The 19,576-nt window shown below is 40.9% G+C and overlaps 1 long non-coding RNA gene across 1 annotated transcript in view; it reads right to left on the bottom strand.

Moving 5' to 3' along the window:
* Positions 1 to 3,801: 3,801 nt before the first annotated feature.
* Positions 3,802 to 19,576, bottom strand: part of LOC133065513 (uncharacterized) — a 39,967-nt gene continuing 24,192 nt past the window's right edge. Inside the window, exons 2-3 of the long non-coding RNA XR_009694904.1 lie at positions 15,732 to 15,893; positions 3,802 to 4,029 (exon numbers count right to left, since the gene is read on the bottom strand). This is a non-coding gene — a long non-coding RNA (uncharacterized LOC133065513). The remainder of the gene's footprint in view (positions 4,030 to 15,731; positions 15,894 to 19,576) is intronic.

Raw genomic sequence — 19,576 nt, forward strand, 5'->3', positions numbered from 1 at the left:
TATCAGGATGGCAAGCAGTTCTAAACAATGTCAATGATAAACTGCTCTGCCCTCACCAAAAAAATATCTTTCGTTGGTCTAGGTTCCAAACAATTACTACAATTGATATTGAGGTTTAACAACATAAATGTAAGCTTCAATTTAGCATATTTTTATTGCTTTTCCTTTAGTAAGTATATTCTATGTGGAAGCTGACTCAGAGAATTAACTCTGTGCCTTTATTTTAAGAGTAAGTGCATAAGGAAGCTTGCTTTGGGCACATGTGTCTAATCTCTTTGGTCCTTCAAATTCCTGTGTTCAAACAATTGATTCAAAATAAATGACTGCACAGTGACTGTAAGGACAAACAGAAGAGTTACTTCAATTCTGTCATGCTATGTGATCACTTGGAGTTTTTACTGTGTTTAAAGTTTCTGGGATTTATTGTGTAATGGGATTTTTATGCATCTCTGCCAAAAGTATCCTTAAGTTTAAGACTTTCTACTTATTTAAACTGTTGCTTCATATGAAAGAAACCTTCTAAAATTAAAATGAATGAAAAGTGTTCTTTGATCAAAGGTGGATCAAAATCATGATTATGGGAAGAAAAACAAGTTTGACAAATTCACTGACAAATTTGCAGAAGGTAATTGCAAAAACAGAAACTATAAAGTTGCTATTCATTACTGTATAAAACCAATAGGTCGGTCTATGTTTTCATCTCTTTCTTCAAAAATACATTGGTGAAATTAAAAATATTACCTTGTAACTCTTTTCCTTTTTTAGATTGTGATATATATATTTTTAATTTTTTAAATTAATATGATACAAAGTTTCATAAAAGAAAATTTCTTTTTTCTTATTTTTGATTTCATTGTGTGATTATTACCAAAGATAAGTTTGTCATATAGGAAAGAGGCATTAGCAATGATCCCCTCTAGGTGTCAAATATTAGCCCTAGCACCCTAATCTGTTACCTATTCCACTTGGGGGCTCCCTGGCTCTCCCACACAGTTTCATTGCCATCCCTGCCCCTATCCCCCCACCTATCACTCCAAACAAGACCTGTTAGTCAAGTGTTGGACAAAGGTAGACCAGATGTACTTAAAATAATTCATCCTTCTGAGGTTCTTCCAGCTTTCTCTTACTTTTTCTTATAGAGAAGCATGTTATAAAATCAGAGAGGTTAAAATGCATTCCTCTATCCTCTTTTCCCATTTGTTGAGAGCAAAGGTCAGTAGAAGCCTGACTGTTCAAGATCTGCCTACCCACCAGAGTAAAACTGGGGAAGGGGTGGGAGACAGAAGGATTCAGCTAGTACAAGCCCTGCTTGGACTCTTGAACCCCTGCATCAAGCCATGTCCAGCCAGGAACATTCAATAGCTTTCCACTCTAGAGGCAAACCTGATGACCAAAGGTTTAGCCCCTTCTGAGACCATGAGAGCACTTCCCTGAGAAGCAGCTTGAATCAGCACTGCCTGGAGCCCACATCCCTCCTAACCTCCACACCCAGGCCCCCAGCATCACCTTGAATCCTACAGAGAGAAGAGAGTTTACCTTTCAATCTAAGTACATCTCCCCAGCCACACCCCAGCTCTGGTCAGCCTGATGTCCCTAACTCTGAATAGTCAACTCAAAGAAAGAAGGAAAATATCCCCACCAAAATTTAGTACAGGATTATCATTACTTTTCAGTTCTCAACATGTTCCTAAGTCATCAAACAGTGATTCATTATGTCATTAAGTGTCACATTTCCTTCATGTTGGTGATGGGGAAAAGTTATGATACTTATTTTTCGGTTCTACTTACGAAATATAATGAGTTCCACTGATGACCTATTTCTGAAATCCACCAATCAAAGGAAATTGTAAAGTTCACCATAGTAACAGCTCAGGGCCATAGTAACAGCTCTCACCCAAGTGAAAACTACACCGCTTAGGAGGACCCGGCCAATCGTGGGGCAGAGTAATGTTACCATCTCTTAGCAACCAAAGGATCTGCATGGCAACATCAGTTGCTATATAAAAGAAAAATTAGAAACAATATTCTGCTGGGGAGAAATGAAGGTATCAACTGTTAAGTCATACTTGAGTCATGATTGTGAAAACCCATCCTAAAATATCCACCTAAATATAGCTCAGATAATACCTGTCAGATCCAAGAGTCCACGTGCTAGGAACCCTTCACCCACTACCACCTGCAATCAGCTGAGAGCAAACGAGAGGCAACTCTCCACAGTACAGACGGCATCTGAATGGAAAGGGATAGAGTCTCTGAATACTAGGAACTGTAAGGAATATTGGGAGGGTAAATTACACATGAATCATCACATTTAATCCCATGAGGGAGGCAGGGCAGATATGATTATCATCACTAAATTCCGCATCTCCCTCCGACTCCAAATCTGTTCTTCCTCCAGCTTTTCCATCTCCATTAATGTCAACACAATTCTTCCAATTGTTCAGACCCAAACCCTTGAGAGAGCCTTAACTATTTTTTTCTCTCACGCTCAGTCCAATCCATCAGCAAACTGTTCTGTTTCAAGATACGTCCAGAATCCAACCACCTCCACAGCTACTCCTTGGTCCAAACCACCATCCTCTTGCCTTAAGAGTAACAGCCTCCTAACCTGTGCCCCACTTCACACCCCTGCCCACCTACAGTCTATTCTCCACACAGCAGCCAGAGTGACCCTTCCAAAACTTAAGTCCTTGGCTCATGACACTCCAAGGACTTCCCATCTTCTCTTACAGTGAAAACCCAAGACCTCACCATAGCTTACAAGACTGCACACAACTTAGCTCCCTCTTGTTTCCCTCTGACCCCATCTGCACTATTGTCTGCTTTCCTCATGGGCTGCAGCCGCACTGGTCTGCCCACTATTCTTCCAGCATGTCAGGCTCCCTCCTACCTCAGGGGCTTTGCACAAGCTACTTCCTATTTGGAACATTCTCTCCCCAGATACCCTCAACACTTACTCCCTTACTTCCTTCAAATACTCACTTATATGTCACCTTCTCAGTGAAGCCTTGTCTGACCTATTTTAAAACTGGACTCATACACCCTTTACCCACTTCCTCTAACCCTCTTCTCTGGCATAGGGGCTACCTAGAGCAATGCCTGGCAATTACTAAGAACTCAATAAATATCCAATTGTGAATAAAGGAAACACTGTTTTACAGATAAAATAAATGAGCTCAAGAAGCTAAATGATTTACTCAGAGGTTCACAGAGTCCAGACTTGAAGTTACATCTGCCAATGACTTCCCAAGATGCGTTCTGTCCACTCTACCATATTTTGGTTTTCTTTTCCAGATCTACTGTCTCTTCCTATAAGTACCATGAATGCATTAATTCCCCCAGAAGAGTAAGAGTATTTCTGGGCTGAGGGCATGGCCAGGGCAGGAGTGTGGGGTGGAGGTGAACTGGCCCAGAGCCTGAGTGATGTCTGAGAGACACTGGCAAGTGAGTCAAGAAGCATGGCTGAGACATGTCAATTGCTAATGACATGGAGTGGTGATCTCCCCCACTCCAGGCCCCCTTCTTGGGAGGAGACCATTCAGCATTCTTATTCCTTTATTCACTAGGGTCAAAACCAAGGATGTAAGTGGAATTTTTAGTCTATAAAAATGTTTCACCAATTCCTGCTAGCTTGTTCTCAAAGAGTCTCAGAGTTGTATTAAGTGTACACTGTATGAAAAATGGTAGAAAAAAATTTAAAAAGCCAGTCGCCAAATACGTTTTTTGGTCTACATAATAGTCTTGGGGTTTGATTTTTAGACAGAAACCACCTAGTGTTATGGGATTATATGGGATGTTTTTTTATTAAAACTATGCTGAAAACGTAGTGGTGTGCCCACATTTTCTACCTTGATAAAGGGGTGACAGTGGGTGATAAAGAGGTGGAGAATGAGAAAAGTGGGTAGAGGGCAGAGACCTCCCACAAGTAGGGCATGGAGAAGACGCAAGAACATTTGCTTCCATGGCTTAGGCTGATGAGTAATTAATGGTGATACAGACACAAACACCATCAACAATCCTGTTGTGTACCTGTTGAAAAAAAATAAAATAGTTATGACTCTTCCACCAAGTAGTTTAAACTAGAAACATTAAAGACAAAATCAAGAATAATAGTAGCTACCCATTTTGAGCATTGACAATGTGACAGGCATTTTGCAAAGTTACCTTCATACAGTTTTAAGCCTCTCAGCAGCCCTGATGGAAGGAATTATCTCCCTATTTTGCAAAGCAGCTCAGAGGAAAGGAAATGACTTGTCCAAGGTCATGTGACAAGAACATTTCAGAGCTGACCCACTTCCCTCCAGAGTCTTTGTTCTTTCTTAACTTACATCACATCTCCTCTCTTCAGTAAGAGGAATTCATATGATATAAATAAACAAGGAAGGAATGTAAAACTCGGAGTGACATAAGGAAATATTAAAAAAAAAAAAAAAACCTCAGCAAAATTACTGGTTCATTTAAATCACCCATATAGGGAGAGTTTGGCAAGTACATGGAAGCTTTGGAAGAGTCATGCCCATAGTCCTACTTCACATCTTAATGGCAACGCCATCATCTCCTCCATTTAATGCCATGAAGTTAGCTCAATAATGATAGACAAGGAAGCTCCAATGCCTTGCTCACAAAAGTTTAGACTGATGAAAGTTGTAGAACACAGGTTGTTCTGCAATTACTTGTGAGTTGATATAAAATTCACAAGTAAAACATTTCATTACATTGAGTGCCCAGTGTGGTCAGCCCTCTCCACATATTGGGGGAACCAAGGATGGGCCCCAAAAGTAAATGGAATGTGAAACTGATGGGGAGCAAGGAGTGGACTTGTGTTAAATTGACCACTACTTCTGCATCACATCCTTCCTAGTATTTTTGCCTCAAAAGCAAATCTAAACCTTAAGAGACAAAAATAAAAACCTGCTTTGGATTCCTATTTTTTAAAATCTAGTCTAACTTTATGGCTGAATGTGAAGTCAACATACTGTAAGATCTGGCATTCTGACACAGCCCAGGGCAGTTTCTACCTGGATTAAACTTTCTGGCTATCTAGCCTGAGAAGTAGATGTTCCTCTGTTCAAAGGTAGTTGTAGCTTCATTACCTACTATCAGGATCACCTTTTAGTTCATGTCTATATTTTTCAAGCAGCAGCAGCTCTCACCTTTGTGGTGAAAGTACCCTTGACCACCTATACCTGGATGGCCTTAGCATTTGTTGTTTGGACCAAGCATTAAGACCTCATGTACTTGCAAATGTTTTTAAAGACATTGTGATCTAAGAGAAGGAACTCCCAGCAGTGGGAAGGAACTGACCCTTGCCACACTGAGACAGGTTGAGTGCCTCCAAACTCATGTGTCTAGATTTGGAATTCATGGGTTCTATGCACAACCTAATACAGCAGTAATCATTGAGATGTTCACCAGGTTAAAAAGAAACAACAGGTCCAAAATGGAGTCACTTGTGCTAAGATCCACATCAGCAAATCAAGATTTAATACCTAACCTAATTGCTGTCTCAACTCGTCCCAGGAACATAATCTTAAACTGGTCAATCTGGAATTTCCAGGTCAGCACTAGTGAGGTAATCCACCTGATAAACTCCTTCTGTTCTCCAAAAAAAGATGAGGTAAGCTGCTCTTTCCTTGTCTCTGCCCACTTCTACCTATAAAACTCTCCTATTTCATGTGACCCCTTGGAGCACCTTTCTAACTGCTCAGTGGGACACCGCCTGATCCATGAATTGTTGAGTAACTAGATCTTAAAATTTACCCAATTGAATTTTGTTTTTAACACCCTATACAAAACTCTTAACTCTAACACCCTATACAAGTTTTACCCCAAATTGCAGCCCCATTTCAGCTGTGCTATGAGCAACTAAGGAAAGAGTCTGTGTCAGGCTTGGGACAGAGTAGCAAAGAGGAAAACAGTAACCTCTCTCCCAGTGCTATAGATGGAGTCTGGCTGGGTATAGTGGCTCAGCCACATGGCTAGAAAAGAACCTATTGGTTCCATTTCTAAACACATGGGATCCCTCACATTCAGGACCTCTAAGAAATACCTGGGGCTATTTGATGGGAGTTAGCTTCCCATAGAGCCAGGCAGAGGTTCAAAGGCATCATAAAGTGGGTATCAAATGTGACTAGTTTTGTGGTTCAAGATGACTAAGGTCTATACATATAGGTTATATGAGTGTTTCTGTTCTGGTTTACTTTAATCACTTAAATACCTTATTTCATTTGTTCATGTTTATGGAGCACCAACTCTGGGCCAGGCACTGTTCTAAGCATTAGGGATGAAAGAGTTAAAAGAAGAGGCAAATCTGACTTCATGAAAAAGTCCCTACCCACAAGAGGGAAAAATATATTTCAATGTACATTATGTACTTTCTAAATCCTAATCAGGAGTAGAAAGGATTATCGATATTTTAATTTTTAAAGCTATGATTTAATTTAAATATGATTTTGTTATAAGGAAATCTGATTCAGACTTAAATTTAAAATTAGGAGGATTTAGTAGATGTGGCACATCAGGAAGCTTTGGGAGCACACCTTCACCCTAGAATAACTTTCTGAAGAGAAAGGGCCCTCAAGATTCTTAGCTCTTCTCTATCCCTACTCCAGTGGTAACCACTGAGATTTTCTCTTGGCTCTTGGCCAAAATATAAATTCTATCTTGGCCACTTATGTCTGAAAAAAAAACAGAACAATAAAACCCTTAGAAACAGACAGTCTTTAGATATTTCTTTTGAAAAAAGCACTAGAATAGAGCTTCAAAATCTTCTAATTGCCATCACTGACGTAGTCTGTTGTAAAAACACAATAGTGAATAGGCAAGGACCGGAAAGTTCAAAGTTGTCAAAGGTCCTTGAGATACTACAAATCATCTCTTTTTAAAAATATGGCTGTCAGAGCTTGTGATCCTGATTACCAAGACATCTGTGACTAAATAATGCTGGTTATGGAAATTGTTGAAAAGTTATAAATAAATGTTAAGTAATACAGTACAGTTAATTTCCCAGGTGTTGTTTCTCTTCTCAAGTATGGATCTACATGAAGCAAGTGCAGCATACAGCTTTCCTGTGGGTGTAAATCTCCAGATACTGTTCACACACATTTGCTTATGTGATTTTACTCTGTTGCTTTTACTCTGCCCATGCTAAATCTCTTCAGTCCTGTCTGACCCTTTGCAACCCTATGGACTATAGACCACCAAGCTCCTGTGTCCAAGGGATTATCCAGGCAAGGATACTGGAGTTGGTTGCCATGTCTTCCTCCAGGGGATCTTCCCAACCCAGGGATAAAAGTGATTTTACTCTGAAAGTGAAAGTCGCTGAGTCGTGTCTGACTCTTTGTGACCCCATGGACTATATAGTCCATGGCATTCTCCAGGCCAGAATACTGGAGTGGGTAGCTTTTCTCTTCTCCAGGGCATCTTCCCCACCCAGGGATCAAACCCAGGCAGGCAGATTCTTTACCAGCTGAGCCACGAGTGAAGCCCTAGAATACTGGAGTGGGTAGCCTATCCCTTCTCCAGCGGATCTTCCTGACCCAGGAATTGAACTGGGGTCTCCTGCATTGAAGGTGGATTCTTTACCAACTGAGCTATCAGGGAAGCCTGCTTTTACTCTGTCAGTCTCTATAACAGTATTATTTCTTGCTTTGTTATTTCTTCTCTCTAATCCATGGCAGTAGTCTGTTTCTTATAAATAATTCAGCATCTGTCTGGGCATTTGTTTGCAATATTGTCTTACATGATGTTATGTAGGAAGAGGGAGGCTAGTAATGCTTAAATATAGGGAAGTAACATTTTTTTCAGTCTTTGATATTCGCAAAGTGGTTCTGTCACATCCTTTGTTTGTGAACTTACACTGAACTTTCTCTTCCACAAAATCTGGTTTCATGGACTCAAGCCTGCTGCAAAATTTGATATGACTGCAACTCGATAAATGGGTCCAGTCTAGTCAGATATGCCTGCAAAATGATCTACCATATTTTTAATTTCTAGTGACCTTGCATCTATTTATATATTCAAACAGACTTCAAAGGAAGTAAGTCAGATCCATCTGTACACATTATGAGGCAAGTAGAACCTTTTTCTGCCCCCATGAAAATAATGGTGATCAAATGCTCTCTTTGGTCAATCTTTGTTGTTGAACAGTCTTGCAGGCTTACTTTCCATGATACATTCTACATATACTTGGAGCTATTGGGAAGATCACCATAATTGCAATGGACGTCCAATCTAAATAGAGTTACGGAAGACAAACTTTAAAAACTGAAAGAAGTCCATTTTAAAGGAAAGGGTAGTAATTACATTTCTCTTGACTGCCAATGACTAGGAGTACACCTTTTCTAAATTATGAAATCTACTGGAATCTAGGTCAAGTGTCAACTCAGAGCCCTTTGCCCATGCTGTTTCCTCTTCTTGGAATGCTGTTTCTTTCCCATCCACTGTACCCCAACTTCCAATCTAATCTCACTTCCCCCTTAGGATCTTAGCTTCCCTGACATCTCAGAAGAGGCTGAGGCCCCATCTATGGTCACATGGTACTCTCTATCTCCACCTTGTAGTGCTCTCCCCCTTTTCCTTCAGTGGTTGATTGATGTCTGCATGCCCCCATAAACAGTAAGAAGCTATAGGGGAACAGAATGATACCAGTCACTTTCACCACTGGCTAGCCATTTCAAGGTAATTGTTCAATAAAATTTTGAATGGATAAATCAACGCATGTGAGTGAAAATAGCAGTATCATTTCTATATTTGTTACTACATGTCAAGCTCTCTGCTGAATATTTCACATTAGATGGAAGGAATGAGAGACCTTCAAAAATGAGCACCAAGAACATTAAAATCATCTTCATGAATAGTAGATCTCCTCTTAAGTTATGTATGAAGCTTAAAATTTAGGGGAAAGTCTCAAAGTCAGTACTACATGATTTACCTAACTTACAAGCCAAGAAGAAACTTGAGTTTTATGGGTAAACTGCCAAAAGCAAAGCTTGGAAGAGACCATCCAGGATAATGTACATTTCACTCAGATTTTCAAATACCTATGTGGAACCCCAAAGGGTTAAAAACAAATGCTGTATACTATTTTGTGAACTGCATTTTTCACTCAGTGTACATTGATCATCTTATTACATCATCAAATGTTCCTCTGCAACATATTTACAAGTGGCTACAAGAAGTCCACTGCATGTGTGTGCCATTGTTTAACTCTTCCTCTAAGACTGGGCAACCTAAATGTTAGGTTACCTCCAATTTTTTGCTATTATCAACATGTAGTTAAACCTTTGGGCATTTCTTAATTATTTGCTTGGAGTAAATTCACTATATCGATGGGATCAAATTATAGGAACCAATATTTCCAATTGTATTTGAGAAGAACATGGATTCAGATGTATTTTACCCAAGCCAGAGATCATATCCTTCCTTTAATTCACAGAGAACAGAGCTAACAAATTCAAAACATTTAACAGCATTAAAAACATTTAGCATTTTAATTTACTTTCATTGAGTTGTTTTATTATTTCTTCATCTCGCCTCAATCAAAGCAGCAGAATGTTAGCAAAGTTAAAAGAAATTCTAAACGTGCCATCTGGGAATGGTAGGACCTTGGTCTGTGGTACATTTCTGACAGTGAATATTTAAAATACTTGTCATGATATTTCTTCTAATTCTGGACAGTTTTTAAATGTATGCAACTGATAAATTTACAAAGCAATCATGAACCACTCCACTATGTTTCCATGAAAAATCTCTAATTTTCTAGTAAGACTAGTAAGAATTTTAACTAGACTAGTAAGAATCTTAAAAGGTCAAGACTGAATGCTTTTGATTTCTTATCTCCTAAAAGGCAAACCAGATCATTTCATGGTTTGTGTGGTTCCAAGAGAAAAGAGTTTCTAAAATTAGTATGAAGCCAGTCCTACTGTGCGTAACAATGAATAGAATCACTGATTTCATAAATAATAGGACTCAGGGTCTGTGGGAAAGTCAGCTTTGCTGACATTCCTACAGGAGTGAAAGTTTCTCCAAAATTAATGGTAGAAATAAAATTTAAGGGACCATGATGTTCCCACCTAGAAGAAACCTTAGTGTATAGCAGTGATCCCCACCCTTTTTTGGTATGGGGACCAGTTTCATGGTAGACAGTTTTTCCATGAACCAAGAGGATGTGAGCGATGGGGAATGGCTGTAAATACAGATGAAGCTTCCCTCACTCACCTGACGCTCACCTCCTGTTGTGTGGTCTGGTTCCTAAAAGGTCACATTGCTGGGGCTGGGGACCTCTGTTGCAGAGGATGCATTTCAGCAGTGGTGGTCCTTAAAGGACAACACATCTAGATACTGAAATGCTACAGGACACAGCAAAAAACAGTACAGCTATTGAACCTCATTGAACAACTTTGTCTCAGACAGCTATTTGTGACATCAGGCCTTCTGGCACATCAGTCATTACCTTGGAAAGCTTTTTTAAAAAAGTGGATCCCAATCTCAGAAAACCCTAACAGATCCTCAATCTGTAAAACCCTCCCTGACATCTTTCATCTTGCAAACCTACATGTTGTCAGATGAATAAACTCAGTGGATAAGACAAAGTCTTCAAGATGTATTTGGATCCCTTACAATAGATACCTGATAATTAAGGGACCTGGGCGGTGGGGGGGAAGCCCAACAGACAAGAAATGGTCTCAAAAATTTTATCCCATTTTCGTATTTCTAATAAAATTTGGTTTCCAGAGATGATACCAGAAGTAGAGAGGAGGCTTTAACAGTATTCTTGCGGGTTTGGAGTCTGTTTGTTTGTTGGTGTTGCTTCAAGTTTGGGGTGTTTTGCTTTGTTCTGTTTTGTTCTGCAAGTTCAGATGCTTAATTGTTGTTATTCTTCCAAAATAGTAGTTTTTCCTCTAATCTTCTGCTTCAAGTCACTGGACATCATGTTTTGAACAACACCTATCACAGACCAAAAGCTTTAAGAAATGGACATAGCTCAAACCTGATGAAATGGAGCATTCTCTGTCTGCTCAGATGGTAAAGAGTTCACCTGCAACGCATGAAACCCTGGTTTGATTCCTGGGTTGGGAAGATCTGCTAGAAAAGGGATAGGCTACCCACTCCAGTATTCTGGCCTGGAGAATTCCATGGACTGTATAGTCCATGGGGTCGCAAAGAGTCAGACACAGCTGAGCAACTTTCACAAACTTGATGAAATGGAGCATAGAGACACTAGGGAGCAAATGACCCTCCACCAGTGCTTTTCAGCAGTTTTGCTCCTGGTCCACAGGGCTATTCACTCTTAGAATACTCTCTTTATGCATCATTGACTATGGTAGAGATTCTTTGAAGACCCTCCCCTGGTATCCCTATGATAACTAAGTTTCTGAGACATTTGCTCCATTAATTAAAGCAACCAAAACAGTAGAGACTGAATCATCCCAGACTTCCAGCCAAAGAGAGACTTTTCCCTCTGCTAGGTCACACACACACAAAAAAGAATAGGAGCAAATGTACACACATGTAAAAATACCCATCAGCTCCAGAATGGCTCACAACAGAGTCCCAGGGGGCTGTCTTGTTACTAAAAGATACCAAGTGGAAAATACAAGATAATAGGTTCCAAAAAAAAAAAAAATAGGGTAAAGTTTCAACCGTTGGAGAGCCAGCTCCAGAGAGGTGAACACAATACTGGAATTGTTCAGAGCATGCTGTTATCTCATGGGTTGGCACAAAGGCCAAGGAAGATCTGACCTGGGAATCTCAGGAATGCTATATCTCAGACTCATGGATGCATTCGGCAGTGAGCCCAAAATTCATGAAGGTTCTATTGTTACTATCATGATCTCACTATGGGAAGACTCAATGTTAGGCCAGGTGCTATGTTCGAAATAAAAAATAAAAAGTATGTTCCTCTAAGCTAGCTGTGTAGACTTCTTTGGACCATGCTATGCCCCAACCCAGAGAACTATGACCGGTTTAGCAGCGTAGGAAGAGCTCATTTTCCAAACTGGTTGAATTCTAACAGAATTTCCTAAAGGACAATAAGGAAATATGCTCTGTTTCCCTGCAAACAAAGTAGACTGAGGAAGGATGAAAAAGCATTCAAGAGTGAGTCTTGGCACACAGAGAAATTAAAGAAACAGGTAGAAAGAAAAAAAAAATAAAGAAACAGGTAGGTGAAGATAAAGGCATTCCTAGATGTGGGATAGAATCTCAGAGGGGTGCAGATGAAGGAAATGTTTACAATAGGGCATCCATAGGCCAGGTACATCATGCCTCCACCTGTTCTGCAACTCAGTAAATGTTTATTGACTTGAATTAATATGCTTCTTAGTTCTACAATGTAGTCCAGGGCCTAATTAGCTAGTCCATGCAAGCCCTCAGAACGAAGATCATTCGTAATACCTTCATTTTATATTTGGGGAACCAGAGACATGAAAAGGTTAAATGACAGAGCCGAGATGAGAACCAGATGCACAAACACCCACTAGCCACCACTCAACTGGTCAGCCACTGAGGAGGCCACTTGCTGAGGAGGCAGGAATTCAAGATAAATGGAATTTGAGGTGGAGACTCAGAGAATTTCCAGTTCCCTCAACAGATGAAGAAACTTGAGATCAACTCATCAGACACTCCAAGGGGCTGGCTCAGGAAACTGGAACTTCCAAGGTCAAGTGATAAGTTATGGAGGAAAAGCACTAAGATGGCACAAGGAAGACTGACTGAGGAGTGGCCAGGTCCCACAGGAAGGGCATGAGCTCTGGAGGCTCTGAATCCAATAGGACCACACACAAGCTGGAACAAAAAGCAATGTACTAACCTCTCCAAGACACAGTGTCCTCATTTGGACAAGGAAAACTGTAATGGCCATCTTGCAGAGTTGATACGGATACTGAAGATTTTATATAAGCCCCTAATATGGAGACTAATCCAGGCTCTCCCGGTGGCTCAGTGGTAAAGAATCCACCTACAATGCAGGAGATGTAAGAGACTCAGGTTTGACTCCCGGGTTGGGAAGATCCCCTGGAGGAAGGCATGGCAACCCACTCCAGTATTCTTGCCTGGAGAATCCCATGGACAGAGGAGCCTGGCAGGCTACAGTCCATGGGGTCACAAAGAATTGAACACGACTGAAGAGACCAAGCATGAGCGTGGAGACTAGTCCATAATAGGCACTCAGGGACAAACCAGCGAACAAAATGGTTACAGCCATGTTTCCACAAAGAACAGCAGAGGTTCATACATTTAGAGGACCTGGAAAGGTTTCCACCGACTTGTTGAAAGGAAGTATAAAATCACTAGTAAACACATGGGCAGGGCATTCAATCTGCAGATCACAAGGATAATTTTTTCAGTGTGAGAGAAATGCTGTCCAGCAGCTTAAGAGCAGATGTCATCCTGGAGTGCTGCCCTTGACACAGGGCAGACTGCCTTTCATTGTCTGTTCCCCTCCCTCTCACTCTCTGTTATGGCTTTCTATATATGATGTGCATTAAACACACCACATACTGCATGGTGGTGTATTCACAAACCATACAGACTGCATTTTTACTACAGATTCCCAAGATTAAGGGCAGAGGTAATAGGTGCCTAAATTTGCCCAAATACTTTAAAAAAGGTGGGGGGTTGGTGTTAAATTACTTACTGCTGCATCTAATAATGTTAGGATTTGTGACAGAACTGGCAACTGAAAATGCATTTGGGGGTTCTCACCTTCCAAACCCAAATTCCATTGAACCAGCATGGTGAGATGGCAATTGGAATTTTATCTGACAGTATAATGGTTGATATTATTTATAGCTCTGTGTCAAAGAGAAAACATCCCCTTTTCACATGGAACTGATTTCAAAGGGAGTTACACTATTGAGGGAGATATACTCCAGTAATCTGGACCTGGGAACCTTCGAAACTGCAGATGTTAAATAGTATCTGGGTTGAAAGACCCTCAGAGGTCTGCTGATAGCCTTGAAATATGCACCAGTGACATCTCTCTCATACCTTGAAGGTAGTCCAGGTGCCATTTAAAGGCCTGCAGTTATAGAGTGACCACTTAGAATAGTTTAAGAATTACCTGCAGAGAGTAGTCACATGAAGAAAAACAAAACAAAACCAAAGACAGTGAAAACAATCCACTTCTATAGCAAGTTTAAAATCTTTGCAACGTTCTCAGTCTTTTGGGTTGATCTAAGCCAGAAGACTTTGGATTGAGAAAAGCCAGGAATATAAAAGCCAGGGTAGGCTTTAAATTAAATTTACCAATTTATGGTTTCCTTTAACATGATCAAAGCTAAACTTTCACAGGGAAGTTTTCTCAGTAATAAAGGCAAGCCATTCAGCCTTCAAAGACATTTTCATGTCTGTTCAACAGTTTTGAATGCACAGTACCGTGTTTTCTTCAGGATTAAATTTCACATTTATTAATTTTGATCAACAAACTAGTGCTAGTTTCCCAGATTCATGCTGGATCCTGAAAGGCCTGGGAGGATACTGTGAAGTTAGGGAAGTTTGTAAGGGCTCTGTCTTCTCTTCCTTCCCCAAAACGTTGGTGTTTCACTCAGCTCCATCTTCCCATCTTCTACCCTCTTCTTACCTTACTTCTCATACATCCAAATACCTACCAGACATCTCTGCCTGGATATCCTGTTCTCAAAGTCATCATGCACCTTAGTGAGCTTTTATTCTCTACCAAATGTACTCCTTTTCATTTTCTTTTATTTGTCTCAAGATTTATCCAATCACTCAGCCCAGAAATCTGAGCATAATATAAGAATACAAAAAGAAAGGAAGGGGGTAAAAAAAAAAAAAAAATTCAGAGGCTACTCCAAAGACAGTAGCATTTTATTTCAGGGTAGGAAATCCAAGAGGCATTCCAAGTGGCATAATGTTATTATAGAGTCGCCAAAATGAGAAAGAGCATCTCATGTGTATTATTAGTCAGGATAGGATGGGCTCTTGCTGAGATAATAAATAAACCCCATAATCTCAATGGCTTGTCTTCTCATTAAAAGAAAAGGTACAATTCCAGTTGGTTAGGTTTTCTGAAACAGAAACTCAGGATGCAGTCTGTTGCCATCTTGCAAACCACTATTCAGCACTTCGGAATGATAGACAAGAGAGAATGACTGTGTCTTAGCTTCCTTGAACCAGAAGTACCATATCCCTTCTGCTCACTTGTCTGTGGTCAAGAATTTGGTCATTGTCCCAACCTAACTGAGAAATAGCTTCTCAGCTGCCCAGGAAAATGAAATAAGGTAGTGAACACAGCATTGTTTCCAAAATCATGTGCTTACCAAACCATAGGAAGACTGTCATATGTGGAAATCAATGGTAATAAGTCTTGTGGGGAAAGGGTAGGTAGACAATGCCAGAAGAGATAGGAAAGTAGGTAAAGTCAGAGTCAACATAACTAGAAGGACTGGGTGGGGTTCAGAGCCTGAGTTCTATGCTGTGGGTAATGGGATTTTAAAGGTGGGACTCATGCAAAGACACAGAGATGGGGATCAATGGAAAATCCTAGAGCTAAAATTTCTCAACTTGAGACACCCCAAGGAAAGGGCCAGCTGCTGCTCCCAGAGCCTGCCTAAGGTTCCAATTGCTTTAAGAGTCAGTGGAAGAACTTTCCTGATGGTCCAGTGGTTAACACTCTGAGCTCCTGACAGAAGGGGCCTAGGTTTGATTCCCAGACTTCCCCACTAACACCTCCCTTCTCTGCTGTATCCCAGCTCCCACGGCAGGCTGACCTCCCCGTTCTATCTGGCCTCAGTCCAACTTTCTTCTTGCTTTAGATGAATGTGGTTTCTTGCCTCCTTCACTTCTGATGGAACTCCACCTCCAGAAGCATGTATTTCAGTTGACTGCCACTCTGTTTTACACTCAGCTGTCTTCTGCCAGTCTTGTCCAGTCTTAAGACAAAATAACAGTAACAATAAATATTGAGTGTTTAATACATGCTTTTCATTGTATAAGCATATTATGCTTAGGATCAGATACAGTGGATAATATATGCAACCACCACAGATTAATATATATTAGTATACATGATTAATATTCAATTATATTACAATATCATATTTTTTATATGTGTGCATAAATAAATAAATAAAATTTCATTCTCAGACCTCCATGAGGTAGGTGGTATTATTACCTCCTATTATTATACAGATGAAGAAACTGAAGCAAAAGCAGTTAACTTGCCACATTCATACAGATTCAAAGTGGTCAAACTGGAACTTTAATTTAGGATATCTGTTTTTTAACAGTTACTCTCATACCACTGCTAAATAAAAGATGAATGGAGAGGATGTGAGACAGAGACAAGATGGCTTGATAATCTTAAAAAAAAGAAAGAAAGAAAAATGTGAGGAGCAGTGACCAGCCCTGTGAAGGCAGAAGAGTCTCTCCATGAGAGAGAACTACAAAGAAGGAGGGGCCACCAGAGGATAAAAAAGTCTCCAATTATTAACACAAGAGGTATTTGTTTTCTTAAAAGGGGGCAAACTCCTGGAGAGAATAATACTTGAATTTTTATCAATGGAATTTCACAGACCCTGGCAGGTGGGTGGCAGGGAGATTTGAGTCCCTCAAATGACAGCTCCCAGGCCCTGCCTCAGAAAAGTCCATTCGTCTTGGCAAAGCCCCTCCCACGCACGCACAATGTGCGGCCTGGAGCCGGCTTGGGGCTGGACATCTTGTCAGCCGAGCACACAAAATAAGAACTGTTTTCTTTGCACGCAGCTGGTGCACCCTTTCAGCCGGTCCCAGCTGCCGAGAGTCGCGCACCCGGCGGGCCACGCCCCTAAATGAATATTCATGACTGGCTGCGCTCAGAGACCCGGATTTCAAAGCCTTTAAGGGGATTAGAAAGACCGTAGGGGCACCAAATAGGGAGGTTAGAAGAAAGGAGGGAGCTGGGCTTGGTCAGGGCTTGCTTTGGAGACTACAAAGAGGAGAGAGCGCATGGAAAGTTGCTAAACTAGGTGAGGTGAAATGTACAAAGGGAGCTCGCTGACCCTTGTAGTTTATCAAGTCTTTCAATGTCCCTTCACACCAGCAACGTGCAGCTACTAGTGTTTCACACACAAGCGCTCTTTTGTAACACTGGGAAGCGTGGAGGCAACCAAAGGTAAGCTTTTAACTGTGTATTCAGTGCTTTGCTGCCTAACTTTTATCCAGGTAAAACCTCTGTGTTAACCACAGACCCCTCTCACATAGGGTCCTGGCAGGTCTGTCAGTTTGCAGGGCTAATGATCTGTTGGGCTTCCCAAGTGGCTCAGGGGTAAAGAATCTGCCTGCCAAGCAGATGTGGCTTCAGTCCCTGTGTCAGGAAGATGTCCTGGAGAAGGAAATTGCAACCCACTCCAGTATCCTTGCCTGGGGAATACCATAGAAAGAAGAGCCTGGCGCAGTACAGCCCATAGAGAGGAAAAGAGTCCAGCTAGGCTTAGCAACTAAAACAACAATGACCTATTGACAGTTGTATGGGTGTCAGGCCATGTCATAGGCTAGTAACTTTTCAATAAACTTGTAAAATATATACATTCTTAGGTCTAGTTGGGGCATAGGAAATTAACCACACCTGTTACCACTGAACCCAAGTTCAGCTGCTCACTGCTCATAAGCCACTAATTCAAGAGGCAAGAGGCAATAGAAAAGAAAGATGCTTAATTAGAAAAGCTGGCAATCTGGGGAGATGGTGGCATCCTGTCCAGAGGCCAGCTCCAAAGATTCTGCTCAGCCATGACCATTTTTAAAGGGAAAGATGGGGTGGTGGGGGAGGGAGTGGTGAAGAATCTCTGTGAATCATTGAGGCAGGGGGTTTGGTTCTGTACCTTCCTGGATTTCATGCAGATTGGCCAGCTCTCTCTTTAGATGTTATCTTTCCTGCATGACTACCTGCAAGATTGCTTAGGAAGAGCTGTTGGGAGTAGAAAGCTAGTCATTTTTTTAAAAACTGTTTAATTCTTCATGCTTGCTTCTTTTTAATCTGGGAAAAGAATCAACAGGTTAGGCAAGACATGGTGTGCATACAGGAGAGACTATATCAGGAGTTAGGTTAAATTGCCTAGTGGTCCCATTGCTATAATCAGGTTCTTTTAAAGGTAGAGGGGAACAGAAATGTGCAAACAGGAAAGGGGCAGAAGAGCAGCTTTCAGTTCCTGACTGGCAAATGTCATTTGTATGAGGTTAGGGGCTAAGGTCCATCTTCTGTAACTTCTTCATGCTTATACAGGGTGCCATACTCTCAGAGCGGAAGATGTCAACATGGATCTGTAGCATCTCTCTGCTGACAATTTTAGTTGCCCATTTACGTAGACAAGCAGAGCAAGTTGCAATTATTTTTGTTGCCCATAGAGATACAGATTATTATGAGCAATACTGTTAGCCCCGTTCTCTTAAGGTCAGTTGTTGGAATTGTACTAGCCACGGGTTCCATACTGCTTAAGTTGGAACGGCTTACATCATGGCTTCAGTCTGGTCATATGCAGTTAGGTTTTTTTTTCTTTTTTGTTTTCTGGTGGCAGTTTATAGTATCTGTAAGGCAGCTCATTTGAAAAGACCCTGATGCTGGGAAAGATTGAAGGCAGGAGGAGAAGGGGACGACAGAGGATGAGATGGTTGGATGGCATCACTGACTCAATGGACATGAGTATGAGCAAACTCCAGGAAGTGGTGTAGGACAGGGAAGCCTGGCGTGCCGTAGTCCATGAGGTTGCAGAGTCGAACACAATGGAGGGACTGAACAACAACAAAAGCAACTCAGGAATGTGCAACAGACACTAAGTCTGTGATTCTACTGTCCTGATCATTAACTGCTTAGTTTTGTACCTGGGGAGGACCCTGCAGTTTTCTGCTTGATTCCACATCTATTAATACTCATATTTGGCTCATTATTTCTATTGACAGAGAAATTTCCTAGCACAGATTATCTGAAAGAGTAGATAGTACCCAAATGCATTTCGTTGACTTGTAATACAAAGTGGGCTTTGGGGAAAATGCATTCACCGTCTTTTGTTGTTGTTGGGGCTGTAAGATTTCATTTTAGAATTCACTTAACAGAAATGGCTGGAAACTTTGTTGAGTGCATCTGTTCCATTAATCCCTCCATTAAGAGAGAGGCTCTGCTTTTTACCTACAAATTGGAAATGGAAGAAATAACATTGTTGGGAGGAAATAAAAAAGACAAGGAAATACGGTATGAAAGCACTTAGCTACTTTTAAGGAGGGCAACCTGCCCCCCTCCAACTCCACTTGCATCCCAGACAACTGTACACATATGCAGATGTAAGGGTAGAACCACTGTGAGCAGCTGTGAGATCTTATGGGAAGTAGGACAGGGACAAATGACACAAACAAATGTCCCAGTAATCGTGGATTCTGGAAATTATAGATTGGTAAACTTGCCACTAGTCCCCAGCAAAGTTGCAGATTGGATAGTTAAGCAGGCATCTATTGAGCACTTTAAAACAGATGACCACTAAGAAAACAACAAGAGTTCACCAAGAACTGGTCAGGAAAAAGTTTATTTTCTTTTTATTTATGTATTTAAATGATGTACTTGACTAGACCCAGAATGCCGAAAATAACA

Source organism: Dama dama, chromosome 11, assembly GCF_033118175.1.
Source record: "Dama dama isolate Ldn47 chromosome 11, ASM3311817v1, whole genome shotgun sequence".
Classification (NCBI taxonomy): Eukaryota; Metazoa; Chordata; class Mammalia; order Artiodactyla; family Cervidae; genus Dama; species Dama dama.